General features: G+C 37.0%; 1 long non-coding RNA gene across 1 annotated transcript in view; it reads right to left on the bottom strand.

Moving 5' to 3' along the window:
- Positions 1 to 18,468, bottom strand: part of LOC122549757 — a 30,863-nt gene that overhangs the window by 7,702 nt on the left and 4,693 nt on the right. The window lies entirely within an intron of this gene.

The following is an 18,468-nucleotide window of genomic DNA, read 5'->3' as shown; positions in this document are numbered from 1 at the left end:
AAATCTTAGCAGGACCTATACACTTAATGGTAAGGTCCTAGGGAGTGTTGCTGAACAAAGAGACCTTGGAGTGCAGGTTCATAGCTCCTTGAAAGTGGAGCTGCAGGTAGATAGGATAGTGAAGAAGGCGTTTGGTATGCTTTCCTTTATTGGTCAGAGTATTGAGTACAGGAGTTTACTGAAGTCCATATAGATCACATCTACTGCTCTGCCCTCATCAATCTTCTTTGTTACTTCTTCAAAAAAACTCTATCAAGTTTGTGAGACATGATTTCCCACGCACAAAGCCATGTTGACTATCCCGAATCAGTCCTTGCCTTTCCAAATACATGTAAAAGGATTAAATCCTGTGGACTTAATGAGTGTCCTTAATGGCAATCAGAATCAAGGAATTTCCTGAACCAAACCATTAGAATATTATCGAATCATACAGCACGGAAACAGATCCTTTGGTCCAACCAGTCCATTCTAGCCATAATTCCCAACTAAACCAGTCCAACCTGCCTCGCTTGGCCCATTTCCCTCCAACATATCTTTATTCATGTACTTATCCAAATATCTTTTAAATGTTATAACTACCCATATCCATCACTTCCTCTGGTAGCTCATTTCACACACAAACCACTTTATCTGTAACAAAATTGCTCCCAGGTCTTTTCTCCTCTCACCTTAAGAATGTGCCCCCTAATCTTGAAGTTCCCCATCCGAGGGAAAAGACATTTTCATTCACTTTGTTTATGCACCTCATGATTTTATAAACCTCTAGAAGTTCAACCCTCAACCTCCTATGCTTCAATGAAAGAGGCCACAGCCTATCCTTATAACTCGAACCTTCCATTTCCAGCAACATCCTGATAAATCTCTTCTGAACCCTCTCCAATTTAATAATATCCTTGCTATAACAGGGTGACCAGAACTGGACACAGTACTCTACAACAGACCTCACCAACATCCTGTACAACCTCAACACAACGTCCCATCTCCTATACTCAAACGTCTGAGCAATGAAGGCAAACATGCTAAATGCCTTTTTAACCAGCCTGTCTACACATGATGCAAATTTCAATGAATTATGTACCTGAACCCCAAGGTCTGCCTGTTCTACAACATTACCCAAGGCCGTATATTTAACTATATAAAGTCCTACCACTGTTTTCATAGAATCTCTACAGTGTGGAAACAGGCCATGTGACCCTCTCCCCTACCCTACATTTCCTCTGACTAATGCACCTAGCCTACACATGCCTGAACACTATGGGCAATTTAGCATGGCCAATTCACCTAACCTGCACATCTTTGGGAGGAAACCGCAGCATCCGGAGAAAACCCATGCAGACACGGGGAGAACGTGAAAACTCCACACTTGTTTGACCAAAATGCAATACCTCGCATTTATCCAAATTAAACTCCATCTGCCATTCTTCAACCCATCGATCCAATTGATCAAGATCTCTATATAATCTTAGATAAGCTCCTTCACGGCCCACTACTCCACCAACCTTTGACAATAAGCCCTAATCACAGTATTGAAATGGACGGTGGCCCCATTGCAGCTCGAGACTGTGGGCAGTAAGAAGAATATATAAATTGTTTTATTCCCGAACTAGTCATCATTTCTTTGTAAATTTTGATCATAATATTTGAAACTTGATGATTGCATTGCTTTGACTAATTCAAACTTTGTTTAAAAAAGTTGAACTTTTCCACTACCGTTTTTTGTCACTTTACCTAAGGCACTGCATCCATAATTATTATTGATTCCCACTCTTGTTTTAGGTAGGGATCCAGCACAATCTATTGATTCAATAATTGGGAACAACCTAATTCTTCAACAGGTGGTATCGGAATTAAAGGCTTATTTTAAGTGGTTTAATTGACGGTTGGGGTTTTCCCACTACCTGATATTTTTGGCATGCCTGGCAAAATCTTTAAGTAATTCTGACCAACAAAATATCTAAATATTTTAGGTATTTGGAAAATCCAAGCGAAGTGAGCTGCTATTAAAATCTCATTATGATTTTCGGATGGAACTGAATTCAGATGGATCACTGGCTATTCTTCATCAGCTGGTATTTGAAGTAGTCTCCATTTCCTCATTAATATTCTATCCTTCAACTAATAACATTCAACCACTGACTATGATGTCTGGTATCATGCTTTCAATTCAGAATCAGTTTGTTGCATTTCTGTTAAAGAAGATGAACTAATCATCACATCAGCTTCATTTTCTCTACCTTTACCTTTTTCAATTAGATTTTCAAAAGACATTGCATCGATAACTAAATTCTACTGTTCTTCCTCTCGAATTCTACAGGGTACTGAACTAGCCACAACATCGTCAGGAAACCATCCTGGATTTCCTCCAGCAGCATTTCAGTTCTTTTTACCTCCACTGGTTGTTCCACCACCAGGTCATTTTGCAAAATAATCAATTTCTTCTACAGGAATTTGTTTCACTACCCCCACTACAACATCTCCATTTAGTGGGTCACTCTTTAGTCCAATTCTTATAATGAGATTGGTTTGTAACCTTCAACTTCCAAGTAATATTTTTTCCTTGAAGGCCAATAATATCATCAGCAAGAATGACTTGTTGACTTGCTTCAGTCTTTTAACTCCTTTGCTGGTTTTCCTCTTTGATTCAATGCATAAAGGAATATCTCCCCTTTTCAATATAAAATACTCAGAACATCCATTGATCTGACCCTGCTAATCAGTTTTGGGAAAGAATCTTTGAGACTCTCCTGAGTTATTTCATGGTAAGGACATGTGCTCTTTATACCATCTCAACAGTTTCCTTTACATTTCTGAAGAATTGTTAGATATTCCTACTACTGGATTGGTCTCCCAATCGCTTGCATTGATTAGTTTTTGATATGTACATTTTTATTAGCATTAGAGGCATGTTAACTTCTTTTTGTCACCTTTTGGTTATAACCATTCTCCTTTACTACTTTGGCATTGTTCCGTCTTTTCTCTAAAACTAGTACCTCTTGCATCCACAATTTTTTCTTTTTCATCATTCTTGTGGATTTCCTTATGAACATCTACCTAACTCCAAAGGTCAATGCAAGATATCATAATTATCTGCCAGAACTGCTGTTTCTCTGATCTTTAACACTTTATAATCATCTAAATGCATTTTAACTTTGCAAAAATGTGACATTTCAATTCTTCCATGATTATAATTTCCACACATTCTCAAAATATTTCTCTAGCTTTAGAGATTTAAACCACTGATCTCACACCATTTCTTTCCCACTTATAAATTTCACAAATTAGATTTCTTTCTTACAGGAGAACATGCTTAAGAAAATGGAGTAGGCAATTCAACTTCTCAAGTCTGCTCCAACATTTAATACAATCATGGCCGGATCTCAACTCTACTGTCCTGCTCGGTCTCTGTACCCCTTCAACACATTACTAAATAAAGATATATATTTACTCAAAATCCTAGCATTTATCATACTCTGGGATAGCAAATTCCAGATTCAATCATAAACCTCAAGCATAAGCTCATAAACATTGAGAGGTCAAGCTGTTCCAGTGTAGCTACAACATTGGCATCCACCTGATAATGTGCAAAATTGCCCAGGTATATCCTGTACACAAAGATTAGAGTGAACCCAGCCATTTACCACTCTTTCAATGTATTCTCGATCATTAGTAAAGTGATAGCAGATATCAAACAGCATTTGTTTTTAGCAATGACCTGCTCACTGATGCTCAGTTTGTGTTCCACCAGAGCCACTAAGTTCTTGAACTAATTACAGCCTTGGTTCAACGTGAACAAAAGAGCTGAATTCCAGAGGTGAGGTCAAAGTGACTGCCCTCAACATCAAGGTCGCATTTGACCAAGTGTGGCATCAAGGAACTGTAACAAAACTCAAGACAATGGGAATCAAGGGGAAAATTGACTTTGAATAAAGTCATTCCTGAAGAAGGGCTTATGCCCAAAACGTCGATTCTCCTGTTCCTTGGATGCTGCCTGACCTGCTGCGTTTTTCCAGCAACACATTTTCAGCTCTGATCTCCAGCATCTGCAGTCCTCACTTCCTCCTCCTTTGAATGAAGTCATACCTTGCACAAAGGAAGATGGCTAAAGTTGTTAGCGGTCTGTTATCTCACTTCCAGGATTTCTCTGCAGGAATTCCTCAGGGTAGTGTCCTCAGCCCAATCATCTTCAGATGCTTTATCCATGATCTTCCCTTCATCGTAAGGTCAGATATGTGGATGTTCACTGATGATTACACAATGCTTAGTACCATTCAATACTGAAAAAATTCATATCCAAATTCCAAGTAACATACACACCACACAAATGTCAGGCAATGACCATCTCTAACAAGAGAGAATCTACAATTGTTTCTTGACATTCAATGGCATTCCCATTATTGAATCCTTCACTATCAACATTGATCATTGGTTCACAATTGGCCAGAAACTGAACTCAATGAGTAATACAAGTACCATGGCTACACGAGCAGGTCAGAGTCAAGGAATACTGCAGTGAGTAACTCACCTTCTGATTCTGCAAAGCCTGTCCACCATTTATAAACACATGATGAGTATGAGGGAATACTCCCCACTTGCCTGGATGGATGCAGCTCCAAAAACACTCAAGAAGTCTAGTGTTGTTGGAGATGCATACTATCCAGGATGAAGCAGTTCACTTGATTGGCACCATATCCACAAACATTCACTCCCTCCAAAACCAGCTCTCAGCAGTAGCAGTGTGCACCAACTACAAGGTGCATCACAGGAAGTTACCGAGGTTTCTTCAACAACAATGTCAAACCCCACAACTGCTACCATCTTAGGAAGACCAGGACAGAGGATGCATGGGTACACCACTCAACTGTCCTAACTTGGAAATACATTGCCGTTTCTTCAGTGAGCCTGGACCAAATTCTGGAACTGCCCAATGGGCATTGTGACTCCACCTACAGCACTCAGGCTCCAATGGTTAGCACTGCTGCCTCACAGTGCAAGGGAATCAGGTTCAATTCCAGCCTTGGTGACTGTCTATATGGAGTTTGCATGTTCTCCCATGTCTGCACGGGTTTCCATCGGATGCTCCAGTTTCTTTCTACAGTCCAAACATGTACAGGTTAGCTAGATTAGCCATGCTAAATTGCACAGAGTGTCCAGGGAGGTGCAGGCTGGGTGGGCTAGCTTTGGTAAATGAGAGATTACAGGGATAGGCTAGGGACTTGGGTCTGGGTGGGATGCTCTTTGGGAGTGTCATTGCGGATTCAATGGGCCAAGTGATCTCTTTCAGCACTGTATGGATTCTATGATTCTATAAGTCAGCTTATCACCACCTTCTCAAGGGCAACACAACCAATGAATCCCTAAAAATGTATATGTTTTGATATAGTCATCCCTTTCAACATTTCTCCATCCCCATTTTGTAGATTTTATTATGTGTTTAGTGATCATTTTGCTGTTTTTGCATCATCCCCATTCACCACTATTCATGCTAGATTTTATGTGTTTTTAGTTTCATGGTGCTTTCTACCACTTTAGTTGTTGATATCTGCCTTTACTGGCAAGTAAAGCTCTTGCCTCAAAGAAAAATATACACTGTTTTATGTTAAATTCTTTTACAAATAACTCTCATTTATCTTGTATGATTTTACTCATTAGTAGATATGTCCAGTTTACTGAGGACCATCTCTGTCTCATTGCATTGAGATCCTATTCACTCAGACTTAAACTTAGTTCCTCTAGTCTGTGTAAGATAATAGGAAACTAGTTGTAAGGGATTCAATGAATGAGAAGATGGAATATATTCTTTTGTGAGCAGGATAGACAGCCCTAAATGAGATGGTATCTACCTAGTTACAAGGTGAGGACATCTCAAACTGGCTTGAGAGAATACTGATGAAGAATGGGTATGATATAGTCATTGATAACAATGCCAGTGGTCCTAATCCATTGCATCTCTTATATGCCAGCTCAGGTGGAATCTTGCTCTTGAAGATCTTGCTCAACATATTTCACCCGATCTTTTTCGGTCAGTTCATCTTTTTCCCATCTGGTAGTGTGAAATCAGCCTTCCTCAAATCTAGATGTTTGTAGCTGTTTTAATGTGATGTTGAACTTAATTATATTATGATTGCGATTAGATAAACGCTCATTCACTGTAATGCTGATAACTGCTTGATCACTAACAGTAAAATGGTGTTCCCATTTGAAGGTTCTATGATTTATTCTTCCAGTAAACAATCTTGAACACACCCAAGAGCTTACTATCTTCCTTATTTATGCTAGTTTGCTTACCATAACCTCTACAAAAATTAAAATTCATTACTACAGCCATTCTGCCTTCATTACATGTTTACTTAATATAAATCACCACTTCACTGCTGCTGAAGGAAAGCCTACATACAATGTGCATTATGTTTTTTTCCTTAACTACTTACAGATAATCACAGTTCATTTTCCTCTTGTAACGTCCTCTCGGATCAATGAACTGATGTCATCCTTAGTCATCAAGGTCCCTCCTCCCACAACCATTTTTCCTATAATCCCAGTAGGTCTTATAAACTGATAATCTTTAAATTAGATATCTTACAGTGTGGAAACAGGCCCTTCGGCCCAACAAGTCCACACCGACCCGCCGAAGTGCAACCCACCCAGACCCATTCCCCGACATTTATCTCTTCACCTAACATTACGGGCAATTTAGCATTGCCAATTCACCTAACCTGCACATTTTTGGTCTGTGGGAGGAAACCAGAGCACCCAGAGGAAACCCACGCAGACATGGGGAGAATGTGCAAACTCCACACAGTCAGTTGCCTGAGGCGGGAATTGAACCCGGGTCACCGTGCCGCCAACAATTTAGTTTCCAGGCCTTCAGTCTTGCAGTCATCTCTCAATGATGGCTACCATTTCATACCATCTACGTTTGAACTTCAGCAAGTCAGTCAACTTTTCATTACATTCTGCACATTCTTTTGGATAACAAATTCTAACCTATCATTCTGTACTACACAGTTTATTCACACATTCTTTATTTTTCTTCCTGGTTTATTTAATTTACATATTTTAGTTTTCCCTTTTCCAGTCGACTTGAAAGCACAATTTTTGACTAAACCTAACACTTTCTCTCTGCTTGTTTTGAAATATTCAGGTACCTTCTTTTCCCAGTACTGAAGCCAATGTTAGGAGAATGGACCCCTTTTTTGTTTTTTAAAACCACTAGGGTTTCAGCCATGTGTTCAGTTCCCCAAGTCAATTTGCATGCAACTCAGGTTAATAATAGATGATAACCCTCTAATCCTGTTCTTTAATTTACCTCTAAGTTCTTCATCCCCTCCAAAAAGAACCATTTTGCAATACAGTGTTCTGTTTTCGGTCTCAACATTGTTATCAATGACTAGATCATACACATTCTTCATCAGTATCCTCTCAAGCCAGTTTGAGATGTCCTCACCTTGTAACTAGGTAGATACCATCTCATAAAGGGCTGTCTATCCTGCTCATAAAAGAATATATTCCATCTTTGAATTCATTGAATCTCTTACAACTAGTATGTTTGACATCCTCTCTTCATCTTCTTTCTCTGCCTGGGCACAGCCTTCTGCTGCAGGGTGCTATGGTCAATATTCCAACAACCTTTATCCTTCGCCTCAAAAGGCAGCAAGTGCATTGTACCCACCGGACCTTAATCTACCTACCCTACCATTCCTTCTCATCTGGCTTCCCCTTCTTCTGTCCACCAGCAAACACATTCCATTCCTGTAATTAAGTAAGCAAAGTTCTGTATTGAGATTTCTCCCCTTCCTAGGAGCATTAGAGTGTCTCCAGCTCTCACTTAGCATGATTCTCAGCCAAATTTGAGACAGACAGGTTTTCTCTAGAAGGAGAAAGTGAGGTCTGCAGATGCTGGAGATCAAAGTTGAAACTTTATTGCTGGAACAGCACAGCAGGTCAGGCAGCATCCAGGGAACAGGTTCCTGAGGAAGGGCCTGTGCCCGAAACGTCGAATCTCCTGTCCCTGGATGCTGCCTGACCTGCTGTGCTGTTCCAGCAATAAAGTTTCAACTTTTCTCTAGAAGTCAGCACTGTCCAGAATCTCCCATATATTGCAGTTCCAACAAACTACTTTGCTAGCAAACTATTTCCTTTTACAATTTGTGATTCTATTGAAGAAAATGGCACCCTAAGTACTCTCTTGTCTCATGACAGAGTCCTTGTTTGGGATTTGTTTCTGAGTGACAAATGCTGCTCCCTGGAGTTCAAGTTTGCATGGTGGGATGGAATTAGGCCATATTGAAATTCTGGTAGGTGTGAACTGTTATCATCTTCTTTGTCTACATAATCAATGCTGACATTCTTTTATGATTTGGAGACACCAGTGTTGGACTGGAGTGTACAAAGTTAAAAATCACACAACACCAGGTTATAGTCCAACAGGTTTATTTGGAAGCACTAGCCTTCTGAGGGCTGCTCCTTCATTAGATCACCTGATAAAGGAGCAATGCTCCAAAAGCTAGTGCTTCCAAATAAACCTTTTGGACTGTAATCTGGTGTTGTGATTTTTGACATTTTTAATTCTCATGACTGCTTTTTTAAAAAAAAACATTCAAATCTTGTGAATCATAATTTTTATTGTAAAGAATAACTTTTGAATAATAATTTCTGAAGTGTCCCTGCCACCTTAGCCCATTTACATCCCACCCATCCTCTATCTTCATCGCCTGCAATTCCACCCCTGTCATTCTATGCTTCTCATGCCATGCCATTCTTTTCAGTCCTTTTATATCATCCTCATCCCATTATGGCCATGCATATTCTGCCCATAAATCCCATTCCTTTCAGCTCCAAGGTAGCAGGAACAAGAAGGTTAAACTTATTTTCATGGTCACCTTCACAGCCACTGACAATGTGCTTCTTGACCTGTTCTATTGTTGTGGGTGTAGATGGCAACTTTAATGTGGTAATCCTTGTTAAAGTGCAGATGTCTTAGACATTTTCTGATCAACCTATTCAGAGGTATTATTACATACCATTGGAGCATTTGGGTCTTGAATTTGGTGCTTAGAATACCACCACTGTATCACAAGACTCCTAAGTGCAGATGTCATGTACTTTTACAATAAGTTTCAGAGGAGTGAGTTGCTCTCTGAGTAGATAGGGCTCCTGATAAGAGTGCTTCTCATCTTCTTCCAGCTCTCATCTTCCTGTGTGCGTCCAATATTTGTAACATACTAGATATTATGGGAAATAGCTTTACTGCATCAACATCTAGAGCAATAGGCTTTTGGAAAATCCTTCAATTCCACAAAACTTCCATCAGAATCTGCCACCCTACAGCCTCTGGATGTTTTTGAAAATTTATGTAAGGCATCAAATACCGCTAGAATCATTGCTTCTTTCTGGCTATTGCTATCAGTAATAAATCTGCAAGTAGTCGCTGATTCCTTCAAATAATCCCAGTGAAGAGGCCATAGCTGCTACTAAACACACGTTTGGTTAGGCAAGCAATTGAGAAAGCAGGAGGTGGAACTTTGATGCCAAAGTGTTACCACTAGTTCTAAATCAGTGTTGCACTCAGATGCACGTCATGGTCTGCTTGCACTGCACATTTTTGATAGGCGTGCACTACTCAAGAGCTGGCCCATGCACAACTATCATGTCTAGTGGCTTTTTGCCTCTGAAATATATGCACATCCTACAGTCACCATTTTAAGCATGAAGGGTACTCAAAGTGTTTAAACAATAAGTGCTCCGAAGCCCAATTTTGTGCTGAATGATTCTTTTTTAAAAAGCAAAACTATTTCAATTGTTTCTCTGTCTAAATGCTCATAAATTTTAATAATTTCCTCAAGCCGATCACAAATTTGGTCTAAGGTTACATAAGAAAAATAGCGTACATAATGAAAATCAGAAAATGCCGGACATACTCAGCTCATCAGGCATCATGATCCAGGAGAGGGGGGGTGGGGGTGGGGTAGAAACGTTAATATTTCAACATTGTCATTAAAGTTGAGATAACTTCTCTCTCCAAATGTGCTGGCAGCTGTGCTTAATAATTCAGGAAATTTTTTGTTTTGCTTCTTTTCCTCATATTCAGAAGCTTTTTAAATCATTAACAGAAGTGTTTGATGCTGTTAGTTGAGCATCATATCTAAGAGTGAAGTGTGATGCAAAATTCCCAGTTTTGTATTTCTGCCATTTCTTGAGCATCTTTTAACAACTCCCCACTTAAGGGGAAAAAAGCTTTCCAATTGTTTGCACAGTCAGTTGTCTAGCAGCCTCTTTTCTATTTATCTTTTGGCTAACCTAGCAAGCATTTTAAGAAAATAAAATGTTGTTAATATTTTTGCTTTGCTGTGTATTATGCACTGCTAATATATATTCCGAAAAAGATTTTACATCTTATTTGTCTTTGTACATAGCAAATTAACCATTCTGGCAACTTCTCACCATTCATCTATCGTTTGAATTTGAGCAGGGGGATGCAAGCTCTCTCTGTCTCTCTCTCGATTAGAATACTTGTATCTTTCATAACTTATTGAACAAGATGATAAAAGAATGTAAGGTTTGATACAGCATTGTAAATTCAAGTCATCCAATTAGTCTCATAACTAGGTCAAAAGGTTAAGTTAGTTGGAACCTTTAGCATTTATATATTTTAGAATATTATCTATTGATGAATATTAAATTACATATTCATATAAATAAGGCTGTTGAAAAACATTTTTGATTTTTTTAACCTAAAGAAGCATTCCTGATTTAAATTGTCCTATTAGTGGCCATGTCTTCAGAGATCTTGGCTGTGAGCTCTGAAGCTCCTTCCTTGCACATCTTCACCTCCCCACCCTCCTTTAAAACAAATTTCTTTCACAAAACTTTCATTCATTTGCCTTAATATCTCTTTATGCAGCTTGTAAAACCTTGCTTTATAATACACTATTTGGAGGACAGTGCACAGTTAATGAGTAGGTGCGTTCAATTTAACCTTTCTCTCAGAGTCAATTGGAATAGTGCTCGATGGAAAATTCTTACAGCAATTGCCAGTAAACATGTGACAGTAGGTAAAGGGCATACAAAGATGCATATTAATTTCCATTTGCAATCTGAATAAAACTAGGACAATTAACTACCTTTCCCCTCACTAATAAGCATCTGAAGCCTTGAAGCATAATTTCCAAAATGTGATAACTTAAATTTAAGTAGCAACCATAATACAATATCTCAAACCACTTCACAGAAGCATTTGTAAACATTGTTTTGAGTCAGGTATTGCTAGAGGTGGTAACATATATAGTTTTTATGATGACAATTTAGTTAGAAACTCATCTGAGTGAAATGCAATAAAAAGGTTGTGAACAGTGCGACTCAGCTTCAGATATTTGCCGGGAAGGGGACAGAGTCACTGACTGGGAAACAGAGAACCGAGAAACGTGTTTTTGGATCTTCCCACTATTCTACAGGATGAAACTTACGTTCCTCCAATACAGAGTGCTATGCGGGCAGTATGATAACTTAGTGACAATGCAGAAGACAAGACAGATGGCAATGTCTCTATGAAAATCAAGACTGGCCTTTAGTTGACAACAAGTAGATGAGAAACAGGAGGGCACCAGAAGTAGTATGCAGTAACAAGAAGAAAGGCATTTCAGATGTAGGCAGATAAGAATTAAACCATTCCGTGCAGTTCCATTCAGCTAGATGACAGTGAAGAATATTGATAAATATCATATTCAACCATGTCAAACTCTGCAGACATGTCAAGGTGGGATAGTTAATTAGTTACATGGACGGCTTGTGACATTGACAAAAGCCATATTGATGGTAGGGCTTCGGCAGAGACCTAATGAAAGGATTTGAAGATAGAATTCTAAGAAAAATAGTATGGGTGTGAGAGATGACTACATGTTCGAGAACTTTGAAGAGGAAAAAGAAGTTGGAGATGGCATGATAGTTTTCCAGAATGGTCGAACTAATGATTTCTTTTTAAGGAGAAGGGAAATGGTGGCAGATCTGAAGGAAAAAGGGAGCAGGAGAGAGAACCATTCATCTTATTTTTAAAATGTATTATAAACTCAAATGGGAATCAGATCAGCAGTTTGTATGAATAGGAATAAGGAAGCAGGAGATGGGTATAATGGACAAGATGAGCTGAGACTATGAGGGGAAAAAGCAGACACGAGGGGTGGGTTAAATCCAGGGCTAGGGAGAGCTCCAGAGGCAGTTTACTGATAGTTTAAATGTGAAAAGTACACATTAGATGCAAGTTACAAGATAGACAACAATTGTTGTTAACTACATTAAGTAAATATAAAACAATATATAAAAGTAAACAGAGATATGCTAGATAATAAGCAAATTGATTGTTAAATCCATACATTCTGATTAGTCCTCTACTTACAAATACATAATACAGACAGAGCATATATATCCAATAGGAGAAAGTGAGGACTGCAGATGCTGGATATCAGAGTCGAAAGTGTGGTGCTGGAAAAGCACAGCAGGTCAGGCAGCATCTGAAGAGCAGGAGAATAGACATTTTGGGAATAAGCCCATCATCAGGAATATATGTCCAATAGTCTGAAATCCAGACTGCAATATACTTGTGGATATTTAGGTATCAGAATTTTTTTTGTGCGTTGCGAATACAAACTTGATTTATCAACATGAATTGGTTTTCCACTTAAAGTTTGAAAGTTCCTCCTTGTACTATGATAGAAATCACAGGCTTCCATTTGAAACAGAATAGTCTCTCTATACCTAAGAGTACATTTTTTCTTTGTCATTAATGTTCTTAATCCAAGTACCTTTTGTTACTTCCATTTAATTTTTGAAACCCTTATACAGAATTCATCAATCCATCAGGAGTTAAGTATTGCTTCTCCAATCCCCAGTTTCTGTTCTTAATCTCAATATATGGTCAGCATTAGTGTAAACATATAAAATTATTAGACTATTAGATACTTGTATCTTCCTATTTTTAAATGTTATCATCAACTTCGTGGTCACTACTTTCTCTACAGGAACAAACCTGGGAACAATTTTTTTCATTTGATGTTTTCTCTCTCCTTTTCTCTTCATTTCTAGTTTAAATATTACAATTTTGGTAAATAAAATATCATCCAATTGATTAGTTCCAATTCCTTATTTAGGTGCAGTGCATCTGTTTCAATCTGCTGCGTATTCCCTGAAATGCATTACAATATCTAATGCATTTAATTATTTTTACATCTTTCTAATTATCCAACAAATCTTCACAGATGCTGCTAGACCTGAACTTTTCCAACAATTTGTTTTGTTACAGCACACATTTTATTTTTCAGTTTAAGTCTGTCAACTTATTGCTTAGAGTATAGCACATAATCACAGAAATATTTTCTTCTAATTTCAGTACATTTCCACCATATAGTATTATCATTCTGTCATATTCTTATATAGGCATTCGTACATCCTGCAGCTTGTTAGAGAACAAAGCCATTACCAATTACTGAAGTATAAGATCAGACTTTTAGGCAAACTATAGTGTTTGTATGTGATAATTTTTCAACTTTTAAAAACTGTTGCAAGTGTGATTCCACTTTGATTTTAATGCCCACATTGTATGAAAAAAAAATTGAATGCTATTTTTAAAAATAAACTAAATTCCTGCATTTCTTGGTACATAGTGTCATACAGCACGGAAACAAACCCTTCAGTCCAACCGGCCCACTAAATCCCAAATTAAAATCCAATCCCAAACTAAACTAGTCCCACCTGTCTGTGCCTGGCCCATATCCCTCCAAACATTTCTTATCTAAAATGTCTTTTAAATGCTGCAGCTGTACCCAAATTCACCACTTCTTCTGGACATTAATACCACAAATTTTGCCAAACTTTTCTTGGTCTCTCCCATTCTCCTGAAACTTCAATCCCTCCTTGCATTGCTGGCTGCATTCTCACACCTTGACCACTAACCATTTTTCTAGTGAATAACTAGAAATGTGTTGGCAGGTAGCTCAACATGGTGGGCATCACTGCTGAATCCAATCTTACTCTGTCAAGATCAAAAATTTACAATCAAATTTTCTTTCCTATGCAGTAATTTTGAAGTCAATTGTAATGTTTATATTGCAAGATCATCTGAAACCAACTAAATTGGTACAAACTGGAGGTCAAGGGCAAGTTCCCTCTGGTCTACATTAATCAGTAAAACCATCAGCACACTTTATTTTGCAAAAAATATTAAAATTCCTTGATGCTATTTAATAGAGTATTTGATGGCCAAAATCTATTAGCATAAAGAAAATCAACATATTTAAGAATAAATAGATAATCATTTAAAGAAATATGGCTCGCTGAAGCCACTCCTCACCCACAGGTTTTCGGAGACTCAAGTGGAGGTAGAAATTGGTTATGGCTCATTAACGGGTGCATAATCAGCATTATGATGATGATGATGATGATGCAACCAACAGAGACCAGAGTCTGACCCACAAATGGGATTCAAGTTTTTAAAAAATTATTTGGACCTCTAAAGCCACCAGTTGCAGTTGAAGCAAATGAATGTTAGCCAAGTCCCGACAGGCTTGCAGTACCAATGGAGAAGGAACCATTACAATTGTGAAAGTCAGTCAAGCATCCTTGTTCTTCCTGATTCCACTGGGATAATTTTCCCTTTTTGTTTCAAAAACAAAACATATGGTGCACATAGGGACCCAACGGGAGCAGGCAAATTTCCCAAAAAGTTCTTAAAACAGGTGTGACCACCCTACCACAAAGTTTTCATTGTTGATGCCATTTTTATGCCCCAAAACAGATACCAAGCTTCCCACTTATTGTCTTTGGGGGTGTTCAAAGGAAAATTTCAAAAGTAATCTATTCAAATTTGTGTAGCTACTTCCCTGAAGGCATTTACTTACAATAGAAACATTCTAAATTAAAAAAAAACAAAAAGACTGTGGATGCCAAAATCAGAAACAAAAACCGAAATTGCTAGAAAAGCTCAGCAGGTCTGGCAGCATCTGTTGTGAGGCAGGATCACTAGACCTGAAACTTTACCTCTGATTTCTCTCCACAGATGCTGCCGGACCTGCTAAGCTTTTCCAGTAATTTCTGATTTTGTTACTGGAAACATTCTGCTTCACGAGATTTAACCTTTAAGCCTCTTTCTTAGTTGGATAGTGATCAGCAATTTTGAACAAATTAATCAAAATTATTTGATTTGGATGGTGGTGCGTTCCAGACGTCAACTTGTATCGGAAGGAATACATTCTACTAATCTCTAGTTTTGTTAAATTGTATTAATTTCATAATTGACCTTTTATGTTATCATTTTACTTACAGCAATTCTGTTTCATTCTCAGCCATTTCTCCTGTGCTAACAAATTCAATTACTTCAAAATATTCTATCGAGAATCATACGTGATTGGTTTCAATACTTTGATGCAGTCATTTTGATTTTTTAATATTCAAAATGTCATGAAATATTCCATATATATGATATATTTTAACTCTAACGAATACAAAATGCCAGAGAAATTCAGCAGGTCTGGGAGCATGTGTGGACAGCATTAGAATTGAAGAGGCGGCATACCAAACTTGAAATGTTAACTATTTCTCCCCACACATGGGGCTGGATTTGCTGAGTTTCTCCAGAATTGTTTGTTTCAGATTTCCAGCAACAATGCCATTTGTTTTTATTCGATGATTTTAAGTGTTGAATCATGCAAAATTGAAATAATCTATTTAATTTACAGCTCTTGAATATATAACTAATTTATTAGTCTGAGAGCCATAAATTAAGTGAAACTTCAATGAATGGTCAATAATCATCACCTCTATTTTTTTTTGCAGCTTTGATGACAGATGCCAAATTATTTGTATGCATTCAATGGCTAACATACATTAACTTACATGATATATTGTTCTGATCTGTAGTCGAAAGGTTCAAGCTCAGTACCATACTCTACATCATAGTTTAAGATAATTACCTACACATTTTAAGACAATTAGGGTGAGGTATCATTTTTTTGTATAATTAATTGATTCAAAACTATATTAACCTTCAACAAAAAGGGTGCAGTTATTAAACATACAATTTTTTTTCTACTTCCATTAAATTCACATCACAGCTTCCTCTCCAATAGTATAAGCAAAAGTTTAAAAGTTCCATACTAGTAATATAAAAACTAGTGACTCTCTCCTCCAGGCAACACCATCAAAAATGGATAAATTCCATCGATGTTAGTGAAATCCTATGTTATACAAAGCATTCCCAAGTTTGACTAAGAAATAAAAAAAGTGACGCAGTACTTATGAACAGGATTGATAGTTGGTGGAAGCGAAGAGAATAAAAAGGATGGAATTAGAACTATTGCTCTTATGGAGGATAGACGTCAATGTGGATCTGTTGGGTTAACTGGCCCCTTTTCCTAGCTGTTATTTCTATATAATTCACTGCATTAATTAACTGAATTTAAAGTCATTTGAGAAATTTTATTTTCCATCCTTCTGCATCAAAATGCAATTGCACTCCTTTCACAAGTTTAACCATGTTGTGGATATACAAACTAAGTTAGTTGGTAGATAAGCTTGCAATAGATACATTATATGCACATGCTTACCATTTAAAGAAATAGATGTTATGGCTACACTTTTTAAAAAGAAAGCAATAATCTCAATTCAATTCTTGATAATTGCAGCAAATGAATATATAAATAAAATTGTCAAAATGAGGGGTGAAATCAGGTAAATGACTTGAGATTTTCAGAAATTACTCAAGCTGCCACAAATTCAAACAAAATTCATTTAAGTAGTAATCAAGTGTTTTACCCAAGTTATTCACAGTAGAAGTCATAAATACAACTTTTTAAATATTGAGTTTTACATATTGTAGGATTAACTTTAGGAATGGTTTTCCTTGCAGACCAGACCAAAGTTCTTCAATAACTTTATAAATTTAAAGGTTTTGAATAATTTGCAAAATTAAGTGAATTTTTGATATTTTTAATACTAAAATGTTTACCTGTCTACTTTAAACATTCACAAACAATAAACAAAACTGCAAAATCCTTATTGTTCCAGCTTTCTTTTTACATAATCAAACCTTCAGAATGTTCTAGAGGATATCAAGTAATTACTTTAACAAAACTCATCTTTTTATCAAGTTGCAATCCAAAATTCAAACATTGTTTCAGCAAGTGTTAACTATTGGTTGAATTGAAGGGAAGTGTTTGATGTTTTGTAACTTGTAATGGACTGTTTGAAAGAATGGGGGAAGCGGATTCAAAAATAATTTTTAAAAGGGAACTGGATATGGAGCAGGGGGATCATAACTAATTGTATAACTCTAAAACAGCTACCACAGGCATGAAGGGCTGAAAGGCTTCCTATATAATTTTAATTAATTCTTAACATTAATTAAAATTGTGAACATTCTATACAAAATTGAAAGACAAGATCATTCTTAATTTTAAACAAATAATAGAAGGTAGTGTCATGGCACCTAATTGTTTTAACACGTGCTTTCCTTGACAATAGGTAATGATGTTTTTAAAACAAACATATAATAAACCCCTTCATCAAACGGTCTCATTTTAAAGAACCAAATATTTTGTCATCAATCTTTTTGATTTGAAGAAAAGTTATTATTGAAGTATTAACACCCAGCATGATACAAAACTGGCGTGGCAAACTTGAACCTGATCTCCGAAGTCATGTTTTATTGAAAAAATATTCAGCAGAAATAAAACTCTTTCCCACACAGGGGATGAGGAATAGCAAAAGGGAAGTTATTAGTAATGTTGGCTATCACCCGAAAGCTACCTTTAGGAGTCTTTGATGAAACTCCACATTTAACAGTATTTCAAATGCAGATGCAAATAGTGTCCAGTTAAAAGAGTCACATGCACCCTAAACAATCAAATGTACAGTTGAAATTTACCATCATAACAACTTGGAACTTAAGAAAAACATTAATCAAATACTTCAAAAAACACATGATAGTCGTGAAGACTCATGTCAATTGCTCATTCCCTTAGGAGGTGTTTTTAAACTGTTAAACTTGCTTTGTGCTCTTCATTAATGAAGCATCATCATTCTGGGTTTTCTGGCAATTATCTTCAAGACTGTTTTTCTTCCCTGCAGTCAGATTTCCTTTGTTAGGTCCTGCTAACCTGAACTTATCTTTGGGCATTATTTTCTATCTTTCTATATATATCTTGTAACATAAAAATCCCACTTATTTGTGCTATTACTTACCTCGTGCATATTTGGTCTCCCAGGAAGCCATTTTCCACCACCAGACTCATCCATATGTGGACATTGGCATTACTATTGCAACATTTCAACAGTTGCTACTGTCTCAGCATTTTCATATCAAGTATTGTTCACATTTTAAAAAAAGCTATGATAAAATGAATCATTCTAAATCAATATTTTGTTCTGCATTTGTTTTCAATTGTGTTGAAATAATTAACATTGATACAGATGAATGAAACTTGA

This window comes from Chiloscyllium plagiosum, chromosome 5 (genome assembly GCF_004010195.1).
Source record: "Chiloscyllium plagiosum isolate BGI_BamShark_2017 chromosome 5, ASM401019v2, whole genome shotgun sequence".
Taxonomy (NCBI): Eukaryota; Metazoa; Chordata; class Chondrichthyes; order Orectolobiformes; family Hemiscylliidae; genus Chiloscyllium; species Chiloscyllium plagiosum.
Note: the sequence above shows the minus strand (reverse complement) of the source record. Positions and strands in the feature narration are given on the sequence as shown.